This window comes from Caretta caretta, chromosome 6 (genome assembly GCF_965140235.1).
Source record: "Caretta caretta isolate rCarCar2 chromosome 6, rCarCar1.hap1, whole genome shotgun sequence".
NCBI classification, from domain to species: domain Eukaryota; kingdom Metazoa; phylum Chordata; order Testudines; family Cheloniidae; genus Caretta; species Caretta caretta.
In genome coordinates, this window is record NC_134211.1 from 82,660,719 (window position 1) to 82,682,941 (window position 22,223).

Here is a 22,223-nt window from a genome sequence, read left to right on the forward strand (position 1 = left end):
CGTTCTAGTTAATACTTGTGTCACACATCCCTACTGATGCTATTGCAAGGGAGGGGGCATGGATTCCAGGTGCTGAAGGTAATTTCTAACAGTCTGATCTACCAATCCAAAGCCCAATGCAAATTAGGAGGATGTTCTTTTGTTTTCAGTATGTTTCCCTTCAACTGCTGTGAGGAGGAGGCTCAGGGTAGAGTGGACCAGGAGGCATGCAGATTGCCTACAAGCTTTCTAAATCTTCATTTGTGTGTCTGCCTCATGGACAGATGAAAGCCAGGCTACTCAGCATGCAGATGGTACTGCAGTTTGGCCTACAGCTGAAAAATTATAAGGAGGTTTTTACTTGGCTGGCTAGAAACTTCTCCAGCCCTCTTGTGAATAGAAATGTTTTTTTTTTTCTTTGAAAACAAAGCACAGTAACTTATTTAGCAGCATAAAATGTTGAGAACGTAAAAGTTTTTAATCCAGTTTTGTTTTTTGTACCAGCAAGGAGAATTTCTAAGTCTCTCACATCTGATGTGGGGCAGAGTGGCACCTTTTATTCCTTAAACTGCTCATGTTACAAAGCTTAATATTAAAATGGCAGAAAATCTTCTAAAACAATCATCTTTGTGTATTAAACACAATATTAGTTTATTAAATTGTTTGTCATTAATGAATTTATAGTTAAATTTAAAGTGCCCTATATGGAAATAATTGTAAACTCATGTGTCTATATTTTGTTACCATGGTGGGGGAATAATTTCTTTCTGTCTAAATTTGAACTCAATGAGAAAACATGTACTGTTACATGGACACTATAACCTTATGGCATGGCACTTTAAGAGTCCTTTTGCATTTTGTCTGTTTCTTTAAAGGGCTTCCTTATTGTCTCAGGCTCCCCTGGAAATGCAGTAAGGATTCCTAGCACATCTCAGTTGCCATGGCAACAGCAGTCTTTCCCATAATGAGCCGCATCATCTGAACTGATGTCACAGCATCATGCAGCAGGTCACACAAGGCACCTCCTAGTATTGCATCCCACAGATGTGCCGTAAACATCAAAAGAGGATGGTTTGAACAGGAGATGGTAAGTACTAAATGTAGGCTTGTTTTTAATTGCACCACTGCTTTCCTGATTTTGTACAAGTCTCTTCTAAAATTAGAATGTGTGGGATTTGCCTCGTGAAAATGGGTTTTGAAGAAAGATGTTGCATGCCTAAATATCGTTTTCAGACAGTTAGGCTAAGACAAAGGCCTACAGGAGGCTCAGCCAGCTAGAAATATTGATTATGATCCTTGCTGTATTTGTGTATGATATCCTGAGGACCACTACAGAATATATCTGAATTTCATATCTAAATTATTGTTACAACACTATGATTTTTCTCTGAAATAGAACATATAGCTGTTCGCAATTACAGTGTCACAAAGGTAGAATAATCCTTTCCCTCCTTCTTATATTGAAGGATTAATATTTTCTGTAGCACTCGTCTCTTAACTTATGAACTCTTCTGTGGTGTGCAGTGTGACTATTATTTAATTTCACTGGGTTTTCAATAATATGGTAGTACACAAAATGCTACACAATGCTGAATAAGCAATTGGCACTGTATTGCTTTGAAAAGTGGTTCTGTTCTATACTATGCAGTTGGTATTTTAAAAACAAAGCAATGAGACACCATTTTTTGAATTCTATTATCCCTTGTTATCAAGTATTTATTTTGAAAGCCTGAAAGCTTCCAGCTGTATCACTGAATTCTTTCCTTTCCGTCTCTTTTTGTTAATAAACCATAATATGTATTTAGTGGATCTAAGATATACTCTTTATTAGATGTAAAAACAAGTCTCTCTTCTCTGCTGCAATTGCAGTAAAAGAGAGAGAGCCAAAGTAGCCAAAGATTTAGGCTTTTCAGGTGTTGCTGATTTTTTCATTACATGAATAAAACAGAGTATGAAAAATTGTGATTGCTCCCTCTGTGGGTATGGGGAAAATATATATACATTTTAGGACACCATCAACTGAATTATAACACAATACCTGCAAAATTTAGAAACTCTTTATAATGTCTAATGGCTTCTATTTTATACCATGGTCTTACTTCCGGCAGCCACGTTGATTTTACTTAACTTCCAAGTTAATCTGACTGGATTGGATAAAACAATGTTAATTCTTTGTTTTGTTTTGTTTTTTGAATGTTTAGATGATTAGAAGCAAAGAAAAGACCAGACCCATGTCAGTTTAATTGATCAATATAATATGACCACTGGGAATTAGGGAGTGGTCTCTGGTTCTGCGTTGCTCAGCTTTAGTTTGTATTTCAAAAGTATAGCAGGAAGGAATAGCAACCACTCATCTTTTAGTGATGTTCATCAGATATAAAGGACCAAAAAGCATTAAATATGAAGCATAAAACCAGTACATGTAATCAGATCTGATTGCTTTTCATAAGGACAGGCGTGATGGTCTCATCTGGCACTAGCTGAAATGGAGCTCCTAGATTTTAATTAGACAGTCTGCACTGCATCATATACACTATTTCCAGTGGGGTCTGAGCATATCTTTTGTGTTAAACTGCAAAACACAAAAAGGTAGATAATTATCATAGTGATATTGCTTTACTTACTGTGATTGTTAAAATGAATTGTGGTCGTTTTATGGTGTAAAAGGAGTAATCTCGAATCACTAGGTATTCAATATGCACACTCAGAAGGTATGAGTTAGCAAGAGGAAGACGGAGGATGTCTGGTTGGTGGCTGAATTATGGAAATTCTGGTGAATAATGCTTTTTTGCTAACAACTTTTGGTAACAATTCATGCCTTAACATGCATCATCAGCATGGATGTAATTAAAGGTTGGTAGAGAGAGAAAACATCTTAGGATTGGATGAAATACATGACATTATTAGTACATTATAAGATGTATTCTTCAGACTTTGTATATAATGATTTGCACTGTCACTAGAATTTGTCAGGACTAGACTTTCCGATGAATGATAGAAAATAGTTTAGGGAAACCAAGTCCTGTGAAATTGTAAAGGAATGGATGATGTACAGTGCAAATGATTTTAGGATTTTTCTAATAATTTGAAAATTACATTTTTCAAAGCTTTTTTTTCTCTATTTCCCCCTCTCCCCCCTCCCCCCTACAGTTTGCTTTGGAAACACCCACTGACATACAATATTGTATGACAATGCTGGCTTCTTGGAACAACACAGCCAGTGCTGATCTCAGATCCAGCTGAATATCTTAATTAGTGAGGTTTTACTGTTTGTTTAATGTATGCCCTAGAGGGTGTGGGAGGGCAGGGGTAGGGGTGTGTGTGTGTGTGTGTGAGAGAGAGAGAGAGAGAGAGAGATGAGGGAGGGGGCACCAGTTGGCGAGAGTGGTACTAAAGAAATAGAAATTTTCCTTCCCAACAATCTTGGCCTCTTTTGCTGTAGAAACTTAATAGAAATAACACAATTCTGGTTGTTGTTAAGGTATAATGACATGATCAGAACAATAAAACCTGTTTCCAGCAGGGATCAAAAGCAGCAAATCTGCAGGGAGCTTTCAATTTTGTTTCCATTGTATCCTTTTGTTCATAATTCCTGAAACAAATAATGTTTGTAATCAGAGAGATTCTTAATAGAATCTGTTTAAGTGCCTGAATTTGGACTGTTCTGGAAATGAAAAATCCTGCCTATATCTGCACATAGAGTGGTGGTGGGGGGAGACTCTCCTGTATAAATGCTAGAGTTCTGTGTGCACGCTTGTACAGTGAGGTGTGATGAGAAACGGAGATACCACCTAAAGCACTTGCAGATTTACTTACTTCTCAAGCTTTATCTTGGTAAGAATGTTGTTACAGAACATTAATTTTAACAATTGCTATGCAACATGGAGCTGAGTGCAGGGGGTCAAACAAAATCTGGCTCCTCCCAACCCAGCAGTCATACAGTCTGACAGAACAACTCCAGCATCAATGCACACAAGATTGACACTAGTCAGATGTTTGGTCAGCAAGTTGTAATGCACTTATCATGCCTCACATGTAGAACAGACTTCCCCGCCCCCCACTGCAGAATCCACATGGAAGACACGTGTGCTCCAAAGCTCCCATCCCTGGATTTTCTTTTTAATTTTATTTCATTTTTATTTTTGCAGAGGGCTGTCTTCTCCTGATTGGCCCAGGAGCCCATCCCTAGAGTGTAAACTAGAAAAGGAGGTTGGCAGTGAATTGGTCAAATGTTACATTCAACAGCAGAAGCCAAAGCTGAATCAAAATTGGTGGTCATTGCAAAAGTGTATAAGTATCTTGTGAGCACAAGTTCTATTAAAGTCACTGAGATTTGTGCTCCTAAGTCACATAGGCACTTTTGAAAATCCCTCCCAATGTCTCTTTATTTATTCACCCCTAATATAAAATTAATTACTGAGCTATGTAAAAACTGACAGGCTTTGAGGCCTGAATTTTCTAGGTTCTGAGTGCCATTGACTTCATTGGGAGCTGCAGATGGTCAATAGTGTTGGTATTCAGGCCCCTGTATTTAAGAAAATCCTTGCTCCATATGAATTCATACAGGATTCATACTGGTAATCCACTGCTGCCCTTCTACAGTAGACACTGAATTGATATTACATTGTGCTGTATGCCTCGTGTTATACTGAGGTGAGTGTACACTAACGAGACATATTGATCTTAGCCATTTATTTAGAATATCATGTTTCATGATAAAATATATGTTTAATAATACATGGATGCAAAGTGGACTGTAAGGGTTCATCCTAAAACTAATTATCTCTGGGGATTTGAGAAAAATCTTCTAAGGGCAGAATTCTCCTCTCAGCTGAAGAGCAGAATAGGGAGGCTGAGGTCCAGTGAGGGGAGTTTCACCTTTATATGAAGGTCTATGTTCATACACTTTTAAATGGACATACTTAATGACAGAGACATTAGGATGCTTTCCCCTTTCCAGGAGAGCCAGTACAGGCAGCCACCTCCCTTATTAAACAGGCACACATGCTCTTAATCAAAAAAGACAGGGAGTACTTGTGGCACCTTAGCGACTAACAAATTTATTTGAGCATAAGCTTTTGTGGGCTACAGCCCACTTCATCGGATGCATAGAATGGAACATATAGTAAGAAGAGATATACATACAGAGAACATGAGAAGGTGGAAGTAGCCATACCAACTATAAGAGGCTAATTAATTAAAATGAGCTACTATCAGCAGGAGAAAAAAACTTTTGTAGTGATAATCAAGATGGCCCATTTAGGCAGTTGACAAGAAGGTGTGAGGATACTTAACATGGGGAAATAGATTCAATATGTGTAATGACCCAGCCACTCCCAGTCTCTATTCAAACCCAAGTTAATGGTATCTAGTTTGCATATTAATTCAAGCTCAGCAGTTTCTCCTTGGAGTCTGTTTTTGAAGCTTTTCTGTTGCAGAATTGCCACCTTTAAGTCTGCTACTGAGTGACCAGAGAAGTTAATGTATAGGGCAGAGGTGTGGGCTGGTCTTCAGCATTCCTGAAGGATGGCTAAATCTGCTGCATATCTAGAGAGACAGGCACTGAGAGAACACGTGGAATTTCTCTTCTGCTAGGGTCAGATCATTGCTTGTGTTAATTCATCAGCCCTTTTTTATAGGATTTTCAATTTTATTATATGTAATGAGTTAAATTCTCATTTAAAATAAAGGAGAGGGTATTTGTTTACCTATTTAACCAAATCTCTGTGTGTGTCTCTTGTAAATTTATTTAACTGGAATTGTATTCTTAATTTTGAAAATTGAATAAATAACATCCCTTCTGGTGTATTGGGCACACAGGAAGATGTCAGGTGCTGATAGAGCCTTGTCTACCTGGATAAAATTATGGCTTGTTGCTAAAAAGCCTTAGGAAAAGCTGTGGATTGTGGGCATGGATTGCCATTAAGCCTCTGGGAAAAGGAAAGACTGATCGTGTAGAAACGATACCTTTTTTCCTGCCCTGTATAATGATCTAACTACTGGGTTTGAAATTCTTTGACTCCTGGGAAGTTTGAATCCCAGCAAGGCTGACTCAGCTCTTTATTCTTCTAGGTCAAAAAATTAAGTACTCTTCAGTTTACTATGTCTGGGACTCTCAGACAAGACACTTGAAAGAATGAGCTTGCTCTGATCTGCATGGAGACTGAAGTTCTCAAGGCACATGTCAGATAAAAGATTTGCCCTGACATCTTTGGCCAAATTTTCTTCTCCTTCTCCCACAATGTGTGGTCCATCTGCCACCCTACAAGTGGCTGCATTTCAGTGGCCGAGTGAATGAATATAGATGTGATGTTCTCATAGAGATCTTGAGATTAAAGGTACTTTACATTTGTAAACTACTTTTCACCAGTTCATGGAATAATCACAGCATCCCAAAAGTAATGTGGGTCTTTTAGAAAATTGAGGATTGAGGATGGGTCTTATGAATCTGACTCTGCTAATGTTTTAGGGCCTGTTCCTATAAAAATGCTACATGTCTCCTGGAATTGTGATGAGCACCTTCTGTTCAGGAGGCATTCAACACGCCCTATCCCACCCCACCCCCAGCCAGGACTGGGCTCTGAAGTAGGGGTAAATGCTATAGAATGCAGCATAGTTTGAACTGTAGCACTTTCACTGTTAATTTTTTTTTAAACAGCCTCTTTTGTGAAGCAGAATGCAGACACCGAAATGCCTGACTTTTTAAAAGCAAAGGTGCAGCAATTCAAACTATTGCCTCATAGACACCAAGTATATTCAGCCTGTATTTAAAATAGCTACCATTTTAAAATGTCATGTTTTATTTGGACAAAGGCATATTTGGCATTAGTCTGTACTAATAGAAGTGTTAACGTTCTGTTGGGGAAGTGTCCAACCAAGAGCACAAGCCCAGGCTCCTCTAATCCTGCTTCCAGTTTATAACTATAAAAATTGTTTTAAGAGATGCCCTTTGCTGGTCATGCTGTAAGCTGGACGTTGTCGTAGTTTCAGGATGCAGACATGAAGTTTTGTGGGGAGCTGTGAGATGATATTGATTGTTTACAAGCTTATTGTGTGGGTAAAATAAAGCAGGCCTGTAGCTAGCTATAAAGCAAATTGTTTATATTTCTCTTTCTCTTCCTTACCCTTGACCCTTTTTGTATTTCTCCCTTTGCTTTGAGACCTTATAGAATGGCCAGGGATGCAACCCCGTGCTCTGGGTGTCCCTCGCCTCTGACTGCCAGAAGCCAGGAGTAGACGATAGAGGATGGATCACTCAGTGATTGCCTGTTCTGTTCATTCCCTCTGAAGCACCTGGCACTGACCACTGTCGGAAGACAGGAGACTGGGCTAGATGGGTCATTGGTCTGACCTAGGATAGCCATTCTTCTGTTCTTAGGAGGAAATACCTCTCTAGCCGATGTCAGACAACCCTGTAGTCAAATCTGAATCCTTAGCCTTAGACTGGACCCCCTATAGGGTCTACCTTGCACACTGCATCAGATTCATACTTCTTGTGCTCACCTTCAAGGCCCTGTACTGCTATTTCCTAGCCTACGTGTCAGGCTAGTCACGTAGGCTTCCTCTGTGTCCCTTCTGTTCTGCCAGGCTCAGTACCCTCATTCTGCTGCTCCTGTGTTTGACTATTTGAAATGAAATCCCTGTCCTACTTCACTGAGCCACTATCCTCTCCTCATTTAAATCCCTTATAAAAACACACTTTTGTGAAGTCCACAAGAAGTGAGTTTACACAATAGTTCTGGGTGGGAATACTGGCGATGCTGGGGTTACTGCTATTTGTATTCCATTAGTATATAGACACAACAACTGAGGCTGAAATCTGGTGTGCTAGGTGCTGTATGTACACATAATAAGAGATGATCCCTGCTCTGAACAGATTATAGTCTAAACTGACAAAATAAGAATTATTATGGTCCCAATTTCAGATATGGGGAACTGATACATGGTACAATAAGTAACTTGCCCAAGGTCCAACAGGAAGTCTGTGGCAGAGCTGGGAAAGGCACTTCTGAATCTTAGTACAGTACTTAAACCATAAGACCAACTTTCTTCTCTGCTTTCCTTCCTCTGCTCCCCAATCTGTATTTCCCAGTGTTTCCTTTCTTTGATAACCTTCTGGAATGTAAACTCTTTGGGGCAGGTGTTGTGTTTAGTGTTGTGTTTTTATACAGGACCAAGCTCATTGTTTAAGTACTAAACAAAGGTTAATATATCCCCCTTGTTGTCTGGAAGTGGCCATTTCATATATTTAGTTTTGAAACACTAAATAAAGTGTTAAAGTAGATAAATAGTTTTGTAATAGCAAGAAAACACACTATCAACTTTGATTTACTGTTTCATAATCAGTTATAAAGCACTTACCTTTTGATATCTGACAGTGATAATAGTGATAGAATATTCACTGCCAGGAGAATTGAAAGGGTTGTAGGAGAGATGGCTAAAAAAAGTAGATTAAAAAACATTGTATATTGAAATGTTATAGTCATTAGAGAGGAAAAAATGATTAATATGTATTGCAAAGGGCAACCTTGGATGTTTAGAACTCATATTGAGAAAAGAAGTGTTGAGTTAGAAGACACGTTGCATCCATGTCTCTGCAGAAGACATCCTGAGATTTTGGACAGCCCCTGGAGATGGGCTGATTGAACCTCAATAACTAGAATTTCATCGAAGCAATGGATTATTAGATCAACGTTCCCATTTTCTTCTACTTCTGGAGTCAATACTGGTCAAGAGTAGATGTACCAGTTACTTTCATAATTAAAATAACCTGCTCTTCTTTTCTAAAATTTTTCAATCTGAGATTGCAAGACATACGTTAGAGACACTTCAATAGAAACATGGGCTAACAATGGTGGTAGTAATAAAATAGTGCTTGGATAAAATGTTTGACAAGAAGCAAAACAACTGAGATTCAGATTGGATTGACAAATTTATAATTTTATAATGTATTTACTGAGTAAGGTATTCATCGGGGAGGGTATCTTAAAAATTGGCTAGCTACGGTAGTTATCCTTGCAGCTGCTCCTACCTACAATCTGAGCTACAATAAAATCTACTCTGTCTGCAAATGTCACCCATGAGAAGGTAAGGTCCTAATCACTTTTGCACATATTTTTTATCAACCAGCAAGTGTTTGTTACATTCTTCTTACACTAAGTCATGCTGACTTTCTTTTAAAAATATAACCAGATTCTGCTAAAACAATAAATCACATTCATATTGCAACAGGAATAGAAATGCAGCTTCTGAGAAACTAGGCTGTTACATAGCAGTTTTCAGCATGTCTGGTATTCTGTTACCCAAGCAGTGACACAGCAGATATGAGAGAGATGCCATTGTAAAAGTCAGATTGGTTAAAATAATCATGGTACATTTTTGTACGTTCTTAATCTATTTACAGACTAGTTCTTTTCCAAAAATTCACTTTGTGCTTTGTTAGTGATTTTATGTCAAAGTCCTATCTGGCTTTTAGTTTATTTTTGCTAAATGTACAAGTTGTCAATTTTGAGAATGAACTGGATCATTTCCAGTTTCTGCAGAGGCTCTGCCAATGAGGGTCAGACAGTGTTTCTGCAACTTCTATGAATGTCCATTCGTATTTGAAGATAAAAGGAAACAAGTTTGGTTCTCCAAATGCAAATACATGTGTTAACAGTGAAATAGCTTCCCTGAGTGAACCTTTAAGTACCTTTTTCAGAGTAACAGCCTAGTCTGTATTTGCAAAAAGAAAAGGAGTACTTGTGGCACCTTAGAGACTAACCAATTTATTTGAGCATCAGCTTTCGTGAGCTACAACTCACTTCATCGGATGCATACTGTGGAAAATAGAGAAGATGTTTTTATACACACAGACCATGAAAAAATGGGTGTTTATCACTACAAAAGGTTTTCTCTCCCCCCACCCCACTCTCCTGCTGGTAATAGCTTATCTAAAGTGATCACTCATCTTACAATATGTGTATGATGATCAAGGTGGGCTATTTCCAGCACAAATCCAGGTTTTCTCCCCCCCCCCCCATCCCCCAAACCCACTCTCCTGTTGGTAATAGCTTATCTAAAGTGATCACTCATCTTACAATATGTGTATGATAATCAAGGTGGGCCATTTCCAGCACAAATCCAGGTTTTCACCCCCCCCCCAAACCCACTCTTCTGTTGGTAATAGCTTACCTTAAGGTGAGTGATCACTTTAGATAAGCTATTACCAACAGGAGAGTGGGTTTAGGGGGAGAGAAAACCTTTTGTAGTGATAAACACCCATTTTTTTTCATGGTCTGTGTGTATAAAAACATCTTCTGTATTTTCCACAGTATGCATCCGATGAAGTGTGGATTCACCAAGGGAAGGTCATGCCTGACTAATCTAATCGCCTTTTATGATGAGATTACTGGTTCTGTGGATGAAGGGAAAGCAGTGGATGTATTGTTTCTTGACTTTAGCAAAGCTTTTGACACGGTCTCCCACAGTATTCTTGTCAGCAAGTTAAGGAAGTATGGGCTGGATGAATGCACTATAAGGTGGGTAGAAAGCTGGCTAGATTGTCGGGCTCAACGGGTAGTGATCAATGGCTCCATGTCTAGTTGGCAGCCGGTATGAAGTGGAGTGCCCCAAGGGTCGGTCCTGGGGCCGGTTTTGTTCAATATCTTCATAAATGATCTGGAGGATGGTGTGGATTGCACTCTCAGCAAATTTGCGGATGATACTAAACTGGGAGGAGTGGTAGATACGCTGGAGGGGAGGGATAGGATACAGAAGGACCTAGACAAATTGGAGGATTGGGCCAAAAGAAATCTGATGAGGTTCAATAAGGATAAGTGCAGGGTCCTGCACTTAGGACGGAAGAACCCAATGCACAGCTACAGACTAGGGACCGAATGGCTAGGCAGCAGTTCTGCGGAAAAGGACCTAGGGGTGACAGTGGACGAGAAGCTGGATATGAGTCAGCAGTGTGCCCTTGTTGCCAAGAAGGCCAATGGCATTTTGGGATGTATAAGTAGGGGCATAGCGAGCAGATCGAGGGACGTGACCGTTCCCCTCTATTCGACATTGGTGAGGCCTCATCTGGAGTACTGTGTCCAGTTTTGGGCCCCACACTTCAAGAAGGATGTGGATAAATTGGAGAGAGTCCAGCGAAGGGGAACAAAAATGATTAGGGGTCTGGAACACATGAGTTATGAGGAGAGGCTGAGGGAGCTGGGATTGTTTAGCCTGCAGAAGAGAAGAATGAGGGGGGATTTGATAGCTGCTTTCAACTACCTGAAAGGGGGTTCCAAAGAGGATGGCTCTAGACTGTTCTCAATGGTAGCAGATGACAGAACGAGGAGTAATGGTCTCAAGTTGCAGTGGGGGAGGTTTAGATTGGATATTAGGAAAAACTTTTTCACTAAGAGGGTGGTGAAACACTGGAATGCGTTACCTAGGGAGGTGGTAGAATCTCCTTCCTTAGAGGTTTTTAAGGTCAGGCTTGACAAAGCCCTGGCTGGGATGATTTAACTGGGAATTGGTCCTGCTTCGAGCAGGGGGTTGGACTAGATGACCTTCTGGGGTCCCTTCCAACCCTGATATTCTATGATTCTATGATTCTAAGTGAGCTGTAGCTCACGAAAGCTTATGCTCAAATAAATTGGTTAGTCTCTAAGGTGCCACAAGTACTCCTTTTCTTCTTTAAGTACCTTGTAAACCTTGGTTTCTGATTACTAAGTCTAGGAAGCAGGTGATATTCAGTGTAACTTCAGAACTGTCCTAAATGATGTTCTTCAATTTTATCCCATTGCTCCTTCCATATTAACTTCAATTTCATCCCTAGGTCCCACCTAGGGGATTTATTTCCCTTCTTTGTAACTTGGAAACCCTTTCTAGGAATGGCGTGAAGTGTAGGCCTGTCGTCTGCAGGTCTCTTTTCTTCTTCTTTCTCCTTGAGGAAGATGAGAATTCTGTTTGCCAGAGTGCTAGGGGACTGAGCCTAGAGCATTTGTCATGAAAGCTGGGGAATAGGTGGGTCACAGAACAAGCAGAAACTAGATGAAACTAGATCAACCTGGAGCTCTACACCTCCTACGTGTACCTCAGCATGTCTTTCTATTTTGACCGGGATGATGTGGCTCTAAAGAACTTTGCCAGGTATTTCCTGCACCAGTCCCACAAGGAGTGTGAGCATGCTGAAAAACTCATGAAGCTGCAGAACCAGAGGGGCGGTTGCATCTTTTTGCAGGACATCAAGAAACCAGATTGTGATGATTGGGAGAATGGGTTGACAGCAATGGAGTGTGCCTTGCACCTGGAAAAGAATGTGAACCAGTCACTCCTTGATCTGCACAAGCTGGCAACTGACAAGAATGACCCTCATTTGTGCGACTTCATTGAAACCCACTACTTGGGGCCCATATTTAATCTATGGGCCCATCCTCCCCTACTGGAGATTTGGTAGAAGACACACTGCTAGTACCACAATGTTGAAATAGGAGAAGTAAGGCTTATGGAGCTGTGGGGCGGTCAGCTTCAGATCAGGTGCTCCTTACCTCTCTCTCTCTTCCCCCCCCCCCCATCTCCACCCAGTTGGGAGGTAAAGCTCTGCAGATAAACTTTCAAATTCTGGGGCTGCCCTGACCAGGGACAGAGACTTTTGGGCCACTGGACTTTTGGGACTTTGGGTGATTTGGGGTTGCTGGACTCAAGAACCAAAGGGAAAGGACATGCCCCAATTTGCTTGGGGTGGGCTTTTTGCTCATGGGTTGTGTTATGAATCCTGTTGGTGGTGTTTCCCCAACATAATGCCACATTGTTTCTCTCTGTTATTAAAAGGCTTTTGCTACACTCAGACTATGTGCTTGTGAGAGGGAAGTATTGCCTCTTGGAGGCGCCCAGTGGGGGTGGTATATATTTGTCCTAGGTCACTGGGTGGGGCCTCGAGCCGGTTTGCATTGTGTTATTGGAATGGATCCCCTAGATATTGAACCCGGCCCTTGTTGCTGCCAACTCTGATGGGCAGAAGGGTTACACACATATAAGTTTGTTCCACAAAGAAGGATGCAGGAATGGAGCTTACAGCAGTGCAGATATGAAAAAGAAGAGCACGGGAGCACTCAGGACCCAAACAACATGTGGGGAAGGAGAGAGAGAGTGCAGGAGTAGAGGGAATATGGTAATAGCAAGACGAATTAAAAAGGGAGATTGCAGAAGAAGGTGAGAAGTGTGGGAGGGGCAGGGGAAGAGGAAGAGTCTGGCTGTGGGATGTAACAGGCTGAGAGGGAATGAGGTAACAACTGACACAAACTGGCTACAAGTTAACCATTGCTTTAAGGCTATGAGTGCTCCATCTTATGCCCACTCTTGTCAGTGTACCATGAATGTGACAAATTCCTCTCTGATCAAATAATCGCTATGGTACATTGTTTCTGATAATGCCAAGACTAAACCCAAGATGAAAGCTGCACGCTAACATGTGCGTAAGTCATCAAACAAACATCCCTTTATTGCAGGTACTGTTAGATATAGCACTTTCTCTTTTCTTTTTTTTTTGTCCCTTTTACATAGGTTCTAAAATGTAAGATGCAGCAACATGTTCTTTTGGAATAATGCATAGAAAATGAATGAGCACCTACACAATAATGCTTTTGCAGCAAGCATCTTTTTTCTTTTCTTTTTTCTTTTCTTTTCTTTTCTTTTCTTTTCTTTTCTTTTCTTTTCTTTTCTTTTCTTTTCTTTTCTTTTTAAAAATCCTTGGATTGCTGAGTATTTTGACTGCTGTGAACATTTCCCCACTAATAACTGGACTGAGACCCTTCATTGTACATAAGTTAGCTTATGAGCCTTCATAAGGTAGTGATTTTAGATCACTGCCAAGCTGGACCAGATGGGAATGAGTGGTTTAGCAGTTAAAATCTGCATATTTCATTAGTATGCCGTTCAGCCATATAGTACTCTCTTGGCAATAAGCTTTCAATTAAAGATTAAGTCCTTAATACATGGATGTCTGTCAAGAACAACAATAGCAGCTCCATCACAGCTGTTAGTGTATCATCTCACCATATTCTTTGGAACTGAGATCCTTAGATGCCAGAGTCATTGTCAAAACAGATTGGTGGGCATGTTAAATGGAGGATTATTGCCCCCAATGCAACTTTCACAGTCCATAGTGTTAAAAAGATGACTGAGGAAGCACACTAAATCCATCAACTATAAATACACTTTTTGGAGTGTGAGGTAGTCACTTTTCTAAATAAAACAGATTGACTTTTTTCTCCCCAAAATGGCAGCTACAGTCCATATGACAGACTAAGTTCCCCTCTAAAAAGATATTTTTCAGTTACAGAAGTGCAAACAAATTTATTTTCTTCATTCCCCAAAATATTTGTGTAATTTTAGAGTAGATTTGACTGAAGTCATGTGACTTGTTCAGCTACACAAGCAATTCATCTAGGTTGGAATCCTGATTCCTTTTGGCATTCAGTCCTTTGTTCTAATCATTTACTTGCATGTCTTCCATGTATTTGGGAAGATGTTTTGCGCCTCAGAGGTGGTACATAAACCCAATAGTGATGGTAAATCTTACACTAAGGGTCAGAGTCCTGCTTAATCCAGATGCTAGGGAATCCTTCAGTTTAGGTGTCTTTCCAACTTTGTAATCTTGGGTACAAGATTTTTTTTTTTTTATGGCCCCATGGAGTAAAGAGTTTGAGGAACAATTTGAAAACACATTGATACAACTTGTTTCTGACATTCTACCTCTTATTTTTAGGGGGAAAAACAGGTTTTGGAATATTGTCATCAATGTCTTTCTGAATAAAAATCCTTTAATATTTTGTTTCAAATTTCTATCTGGCACTGTAAACTACTCTGCGTATTTTAATCTGCTTATCTATGGCAGATTTTTATCAGTAGGTATGAAGAGGGGGCCCAAGAAAGAGAATGGGATTGCTCTCTAAGGTTTCCTTGATCAGGCTCAGTGGAAAGAGAGCTGTTACTGGAAGTCCTGGGTTTGTGACATTTTTGAATACAGTATTTTTAAAACACAAAAATTCACCATTCACACTTGCTTTGTAATATTGAAATGCTGGAAAACAAAAACACATCATTCCCTGTTTTGAAATATTATATCATGCTACTTAGGCTCAAAACAATGAATTATTCATACAATTTGTTGGGTTCCCTTCTGAGAATAACAGTAACATACTTCCAGCATGGGGCTCCATTTAACTAATGATCATCTAGACACTACTGTATGCTATAAAGAATCTGTTTCCACATGCCATGAGGTCATTAGAACAATAATGCATATTATCGAATGGCAAGTTGCTTTAAAATCCTGAGTATAGGTCGAAGGGTTTGGTAAAACAAGATCTTTAATCAGCTGTTCAAGGCTTCAAATAAAACTGTTGCATGAAGAAAAATAGCTTTGTTTTACTTGTGAAACTAAGCAGGATAAATAATACAGTAGATTTGTTCTATCTGAAGCATGCATTATATAGGTACACTTTTATTCTACAAACTTTGTACGAGAGTTAACCGATAAGTACCAGTTTTCTTTGGGCAATAAATAAATGCTCTTCAATAGCTATGATGCCTACTTCAAGGTTTGACAATAAATAAAAGAACCTATTTACTGATAAGGCAATAAATGAGTCATTCAGTTGTCTTCAGGTAACTGCACAGAAAACAAACGTAGAACTATTTCCAAAAATGTTTACTTGAACTAGGATTTGAAGCTTCCTCCCTCATCCTGATATAAGAATAGCTGCTTTTAAAAAGCCAAACAAACAAAAACCACTACCCCAGACTTATTTTGGTTCATGTTATTTTAACCTCCCTGTTACGAATTTATTGTGAGTTGTTCCCTAACAGTTATCTCTGTATGCGGTCTCTAATTTCATTTTTTCTTTCTTGTAAATAAGATCTGTAAATGACTCATGATTTGTCAGCTGTGTTTTTATGAGATTAATGGGAATGTATAATACTTTTGTTAAATTTCCTACCTTGATGAGCTCAATCTTGAGTGTTTTTTAAAAATATTTCTTTTAAGAGGAAATGTATGAAATCCTAAACAGTAATAATTGTGATGTAAAAGCTTCACTTTCATTGTTGATGCAGGCAGTAGGAAAATGGACTACCATTTAATTCTGAGTTTATTTAACCATATCTTTAACTAAATCTTAACTAGTTAAGTTATTCAGATTGATTAGATGTATAATTGTATTAATATATTTATCACTTTCTGTATTTATTGGAATACACTAACAAATCTGCACAGCATCCTTCTTTAAAAGTCCCAGATTGCTTCACAAATTTACAGCCTTCTAGAAACTGATGCAAATAACATTTTCCATCTTGATATCAAAACTAAATCTATTTAATCTTTCAGAATTTTGGCAGGAATCTGATTCCCGACCTAGGAGATATTTACTCAACAGACTTGCTCCTAAGTATTCATGATTTATAATTGAGTTGTATTTATAGAAACGAGGCACTGACTTAAAGAAGAAATGAAGAAATTTCAACATTGATCAAGTGAGTCATGGATGAATGTTGAGATATTTACACTTTACTACTTTCAGACTCACTGCACAAATTCTTGCTATTTTTTTTCTCTCTCTCAATATCTTCTAGTAACTAGATTAGTTTCAGAATTGTAATTTGTGCCAGGTACTTTTATCTTATTCCTTCTGCATATAAAATGTGATCATTATAAAATAATGTAATGAAGTTTAAGAAAACAGTGTATCAAGTAAATGCAAAAAGAACCCTCCTGTTCCTCAATTCCTCTTCCTTTATTTATATATATAAAAACAACCAAAAAAAAAAAAAAAAAAAAAAAAACCAGATGTGATTTAGCCTCTCCAGGCGCTATAGGGAAAATCTAATTTGTCCTGATATAATAATAGGAAGTGTCAGTAAAAATGGGTGATGCTTTGAAATATACATAGCCACTAACTAATGCAAAAAGGTATTTCATATGTAAAGTATGACCCTCTTTAAAAGGAAGAGATTCTGAACAAATGAAGTGCTTTATATTAAATATTTACTCACCCAAACCTTTCCCCAAACTCATTCCTCATTTACAGCTGTTTCTACACTTTGTGGTTTTATTTGGGAAAGGAAAGGTACTTTCTAAAGTACTATAAGAGGCTGTTTTTGCACCATTTCCTCTCTGATCCAAAAAAGTAAAATTAAATCCTGCAAATCTCAAAGGCGAGACTTCAAGATTTTTCATGTTTTGGGGTCTGCTTCTACAAGCACATACTAACTATGTAGTACTTTTACCATGAGTAGTTTCAGAGGAACAGCCGTGTTAGTCTGTATTCGCAAAAAGAAAAGGAGTACTTGTGGCACCTTAGAGACTAACCAATTTATTTGAGCATGAGCTTTCGTGAGCCACAGCTCACTTCATCAGATGTGTACCGTGGAAACTGCAGCAGACTTTATATACACACAGAGAATATGAAACAATACCTCCTCCCACCCCACTGTCCTGCTGGTAATAGCTTATCTAAAGTGATCAACAGGTGGGCCATTTCCAGCACAAATCCATGGCCCACCTGTTGATCACTTTAGATAAGCTATTACCAGCAGGACAGTGGGGTGGGAGGAGGTATTGTTTCATATTCTCTGTGTGTATATAAAGTCTGCTGCAGTTTCCACGGTACACATCTGATGAAGTGAGCTGTGGCTCACGAAAGCTCATGCTCAAATAAATTGGTTAGTCTCTAAGGTGCCACAAGTACTCCTTTTCTTTTTACCATGAGTAGTCTCTCTTAAACCAATGAGGATATCCATCCTAGCACACACTGAACGGGGTATTTAAGTGTGGCAGGATGGGGTCTTAATGTTGCATGCTAATAAACCTTGGAGAATGATTAGGTAAGCCTCCGAACTTTGATTCTGCTAAGACAACCAGCAGCCATAACTTCTGAACATTCTGAAATGTAACTTATTGCTGGTGAATTATTACAATTCACCTTCCATTTTTACAACTATGATTTCATGGACTGTGGATGAGGGGGGCTGTTTGCTACATTCCTCCTTATCTAGGCTGAAACCACTGAATCATTTCAAGTTACGACTTGGGCTAGAATTAAAAATTTTAGTCATCTGGCTGTAAGTCCGGATCCAAAAACTCCCAATGCCCGATACATTTCATTACTTTCAATGGAACTAATGCAGGTTTCTGATGCATTGATTGAAGATCACTAGTGAAGTAATCATAGACAATAAAGGGGAAGAAATGCAGATTGGGATAAGTAAAGAACACATCAGAGATCTTCTGACTAATCTGAATGAATTCAAGTCAGCAGGGCCTGATGCTATCATCCCAGCGTGCTTAAGGAATTCGGTGAGGAAATCTTGGAGCCACTGGCAATATTAAGTGCAAACTCATGGATGACAGGAGAGGTCCTGGAAGCCTGGAGAAGGGCTAATAGTGTGCCCATCTTTAAAAAAGGGGGAAAGGAGGAGGCAGGGAACTATAGACCAATCAGCCTGATCTTGATACCTGGGAAGCTACTAGATCAATGTGTAAAACATTCAATTTGCAGATATTTGGAGCGTGAAGGGATGATCACTGGCAGCTAGCATGGATTTACTAAGACCAAATCATGTCGAACCAGCTTGATTTCCTTTTTTGACAAGGTAACTGATTTGGTGGATCGGAGGAGGCAGTGGACATAATATACCTGGACTTTAGCAAGGCTTTTGACCTAATCCCACATGAAATTCTAATAAGTAAATTGGAGAAATGCATGCTTCATAGAACTACCATTAAGTGAATACATAATTGGTTAAACTACTGCAAACAAAGAGTAACTATTAATGGAATGATGTCAGATTGGAAGAAAGTTTCATGTGATCTGGTCTGGATCTGGTGTTTAACAACTTTATTAATGACCTGGATGTAGGACTAGTGAGCATATTGATCAAATTTGCAGATGATACAAAGCTGAAGTGGGTTGCAAACACTTTAGAGGATAGAGCTAAAATTCAGAGGGATCTTGATAAATTGGAGAACTGGGCTATATACAAGAAAATGAAATTTAATAAAGACAAATATTAGTTGCTACACTTAGGGAAGAAAAACCAAATGCACAAATACAGAATGGGGAAAAATGGCTTGGCAGCAGCACTGCTGAGAAGGATCTGGGAGTTGTGGTGGATCACAACCTCAACATGAGTCAACAATATGATGCTGTTGAAAAAGAAGGAAAAAAAAAGGCAAATGCAATTATGAGTTGCATTAACAGAGGCATAGCATGTAGGTAATGGGTGGTGATAGTACCGCTCTACTTGGTGCTGGTTAGGCCTCAGTTGAAGTACTGTGTCCAGTTTTTGGTCACTGCTGCATAGAAAGGATGTAAAGAAACTGGAAAGGATCCAGAGGCAAGTGAAAAAGGGATCAAAGAGATGGAATGCAAACCATATCAGCGAAGGCTAAAGAAATTGGGTATGTTTAGTTTGGAAAAGAGGAGATTAAGGGGAGGAGGGCAGAATGATAGTGGTCTTCAAATACTTGAAAGGCTGCCATAAAAAAGATGGAGAAAAATTGTTCTCTTGCCAGAGACAGTGGGACAAGAGGCTATGGGTTCAAACTACAGCATAGCAGATTTAGATTAAATCTCTGTAAAAACTTCCTAACTAGAAGAACAATAGGACAATGGATAAGGGAAGTCATGGAAGTTCCTTCACTGGAGGTTTTCAAAAAAAGACTGGATAGCTATTTGTCTTGGATGGTTTAGATGCAACAAATCCTTTGTATCTTGGCAGGGGGTTAGACTAAATGACCCTTGCAGTCCCTTCTAACCTTATAGTTCTATGACTAATATCAAATATTTATTTTTGTGGGAAGAGAGCCATCTGACTTCTAGCTGATCTCCTTTGCTTTTTCTTTCGTTGTCATAATTCTGTTAGAACATTTCCTATCTACTTTAAAGGAATCCTTTAAATCCTGTAGACTACTGGCAAAGGTATTTTTTGTAAGTCATCTTACCAGAAATCCCGGGTTTTTTTTCCCCCTTCTTCCATTATCTTTCTATATAGAGTTATGTTCCTCATCTTGTAGCTATTTTGTAATGTTAAAGAACAGGAATAGATAGGTCAGACCAGGATACTTGTAATGCAAAAAGTATTAGCTGAAAGGTGAATTGTGCTCAGTCAGGCAAAACTAAAGGTCATCTACTAGAGAAGTTAAGAAACCAACCTGTTTACTAGTCTGAATTTTTGTTTGGATTTCCACAGTAACAAAAAAAGTATAGGTTTGTATGTGTACACATTTTATATAGAAACTTACACACACACGGTGTGTGCATATTATAGGTTAAGATTCCAGCACTATCTATAGTTAGTTTTTTCCTGACATATCTTGTTATAAGACCTTATTTTCAGTTGCTTATGACACTGTCAAACTTAAACTATTTGGGATGAAATTTACCATGCTCGGTGTCAACCACAGGTTGAAATTTTTTTGAAAATTTCAGCAAAAATGGCAGCACGCTCAGCCACACTCTGACTTTCACTGCACTGTAGCCACGTTTACAACGGACATTACTGTGCTGTATATTCACACCCTGGCTTGCTGTACAGTAACTCGCCATATAGATAAGCCATTAAACTACATTTTTCACAGTTGGCTACTAATTGTGCATTCCTTATTTTTTGGGTGTCCAACCTGATACCGTGGGGGGGTCTAAATTTACAGAAGTGCTGAGCACTCACAACTGCAATTTAAGACAAAGGGAGATTTGCTTAGCATTATATAGCATTTTATATATTCAAAGTAGGCTAAACAATTGAGGACCTAGGCATCTCCATCTGGGCACCCAGTCTCTGACCTTAATTTCTTTGTGCCTCAGTTTCCCAACTGTAAAATGGGGATAGTATAGTAATGCCAGCTCACCTCACTGGGGTGTTGTGAAAATAAATTCGTTAGAGTTCGTGAAGTACTCAGCTACTATAGTGATGAATGCCATAAAAAGTCCTATGAGAAAGCTAACAATTTTGTATTCAAAGTAGGATATGACTATTGTGTAGTAAATAAAGCATGGGACCACACAGCAAGCAATGAACATAAAACAAAATATTCAATAATGGTTCATTAAGTGAGCACCATTCATTCTGTGCATGAATGAGGCAGGGCTCCTGTGGAAAAAATAGTATATGATCATTATGATACAATGTAATGCATTAATTGCATGAATACACACATGAGGGATAAAAGATGATTTCACAAGCAACCTTTTTCTGGCATTGCCGAACTTTTCAGTGCTTGATTTAGAAACCTGAATGTTCTTTTGATGTATTCTCTGTGTGTGTGTGATTTTTATATATATAAAAATATAGACCTATATGATGGAGTGTGTGTAGTATATACCGAGAGCGATTATAATAGTGTGTATATGTACATTCACTTTGTGTGGGGACGTACATGTAAATGGTACCATTTGATTTATTTGCTCTTTAAATGCTGAGGCATTTTCTATAATTTACTTACATTAGCTGTTTGTATATTTTGTGCTTTACTGTGTGGCTGGACATATAATATGGTGGTTGGGAAGTGTGTGACAATGTGTATGTACACTGTATTATCAATTGAACTTTTATGGTGGTGTATTTTACAGTTGTGATGACACAGCCATATAAAATAATTTGTAACATACACAATGCTACACTAGAGATCACAAATAAATATAAAATTTATGTACTCAGTATTGGAAATCCTGTCGTTTAGTGTGAGAAACAAGAAAAACATCTTCAAAGGCAGTTATCTTTCATCAGAGAAATTTGGTGACGCTCAAGCTAGCTCAAATGTACTGTTTTAAAGAGACCAAGTGCCAGAACTACACAGAATTACATGAAAGGTACTAGAGAAACTTCCCAAGTGCACAGGGTACAAATAGCAAAATTAGCACCCCATCTAGCACTCTGGCAATCCAGGTAATCGTGACTTTTCAGGGATACAAAACATTTCAGAAGACCCATATCATGCAGACTGAAGTGTAAGGACACTCAAACTTTTTTAAGAAGGAGAGCTGTACTCCTTTCCCCCCAGGTAATGATGTGCCACCCTCCTATGTCCTTGGGGACCTTCAGCTTCCCTGGTGGGCAGTGTGCTGACCACCAGCATCCTAATGATGTAATGCTTTCCTTGGGATGTGGTTATAGGATTTGATCTTACTCACTGAAGTCAATGGTAAAGCTCCCGTTGACTTCAGTGGCTTGGGATTAGGGCCATACTTCATTAAACTGTTTCCCAGCAGCCT

The 22,223-nt window shown here is 38.9% G+C and overlaps 1 protein-coding gene and 1 pseudogene across 2 annotated transcripts in view; both read left to right on the forward strand.

Annotated features, from left to right (window-relative positions):
- The first annotated feature begins 206 nt into the window (after positions 1-206).
- LOC125638722 (ferritin heavy chain pseudogene) lies at positions 207-12,424 on the forward strand (annotated as a pseudogene).
- Positions 944-22,223, forward strand: part of AKAP6 (A-kinase anchoring protein 6) — a 401,935-nt gene continuing 380,655 nt past the window's right edge. For both annotated transcript variants that reach the window (XM_048854030.2, XM_048854032.2), the window contains exon 1: positions 944-1,066. The gene's annotated coding sequence lies outside the window, so the exon portion shown is untranslated. The remainder of the gene's footprint in view (positions 1,067-22,223) is intronic.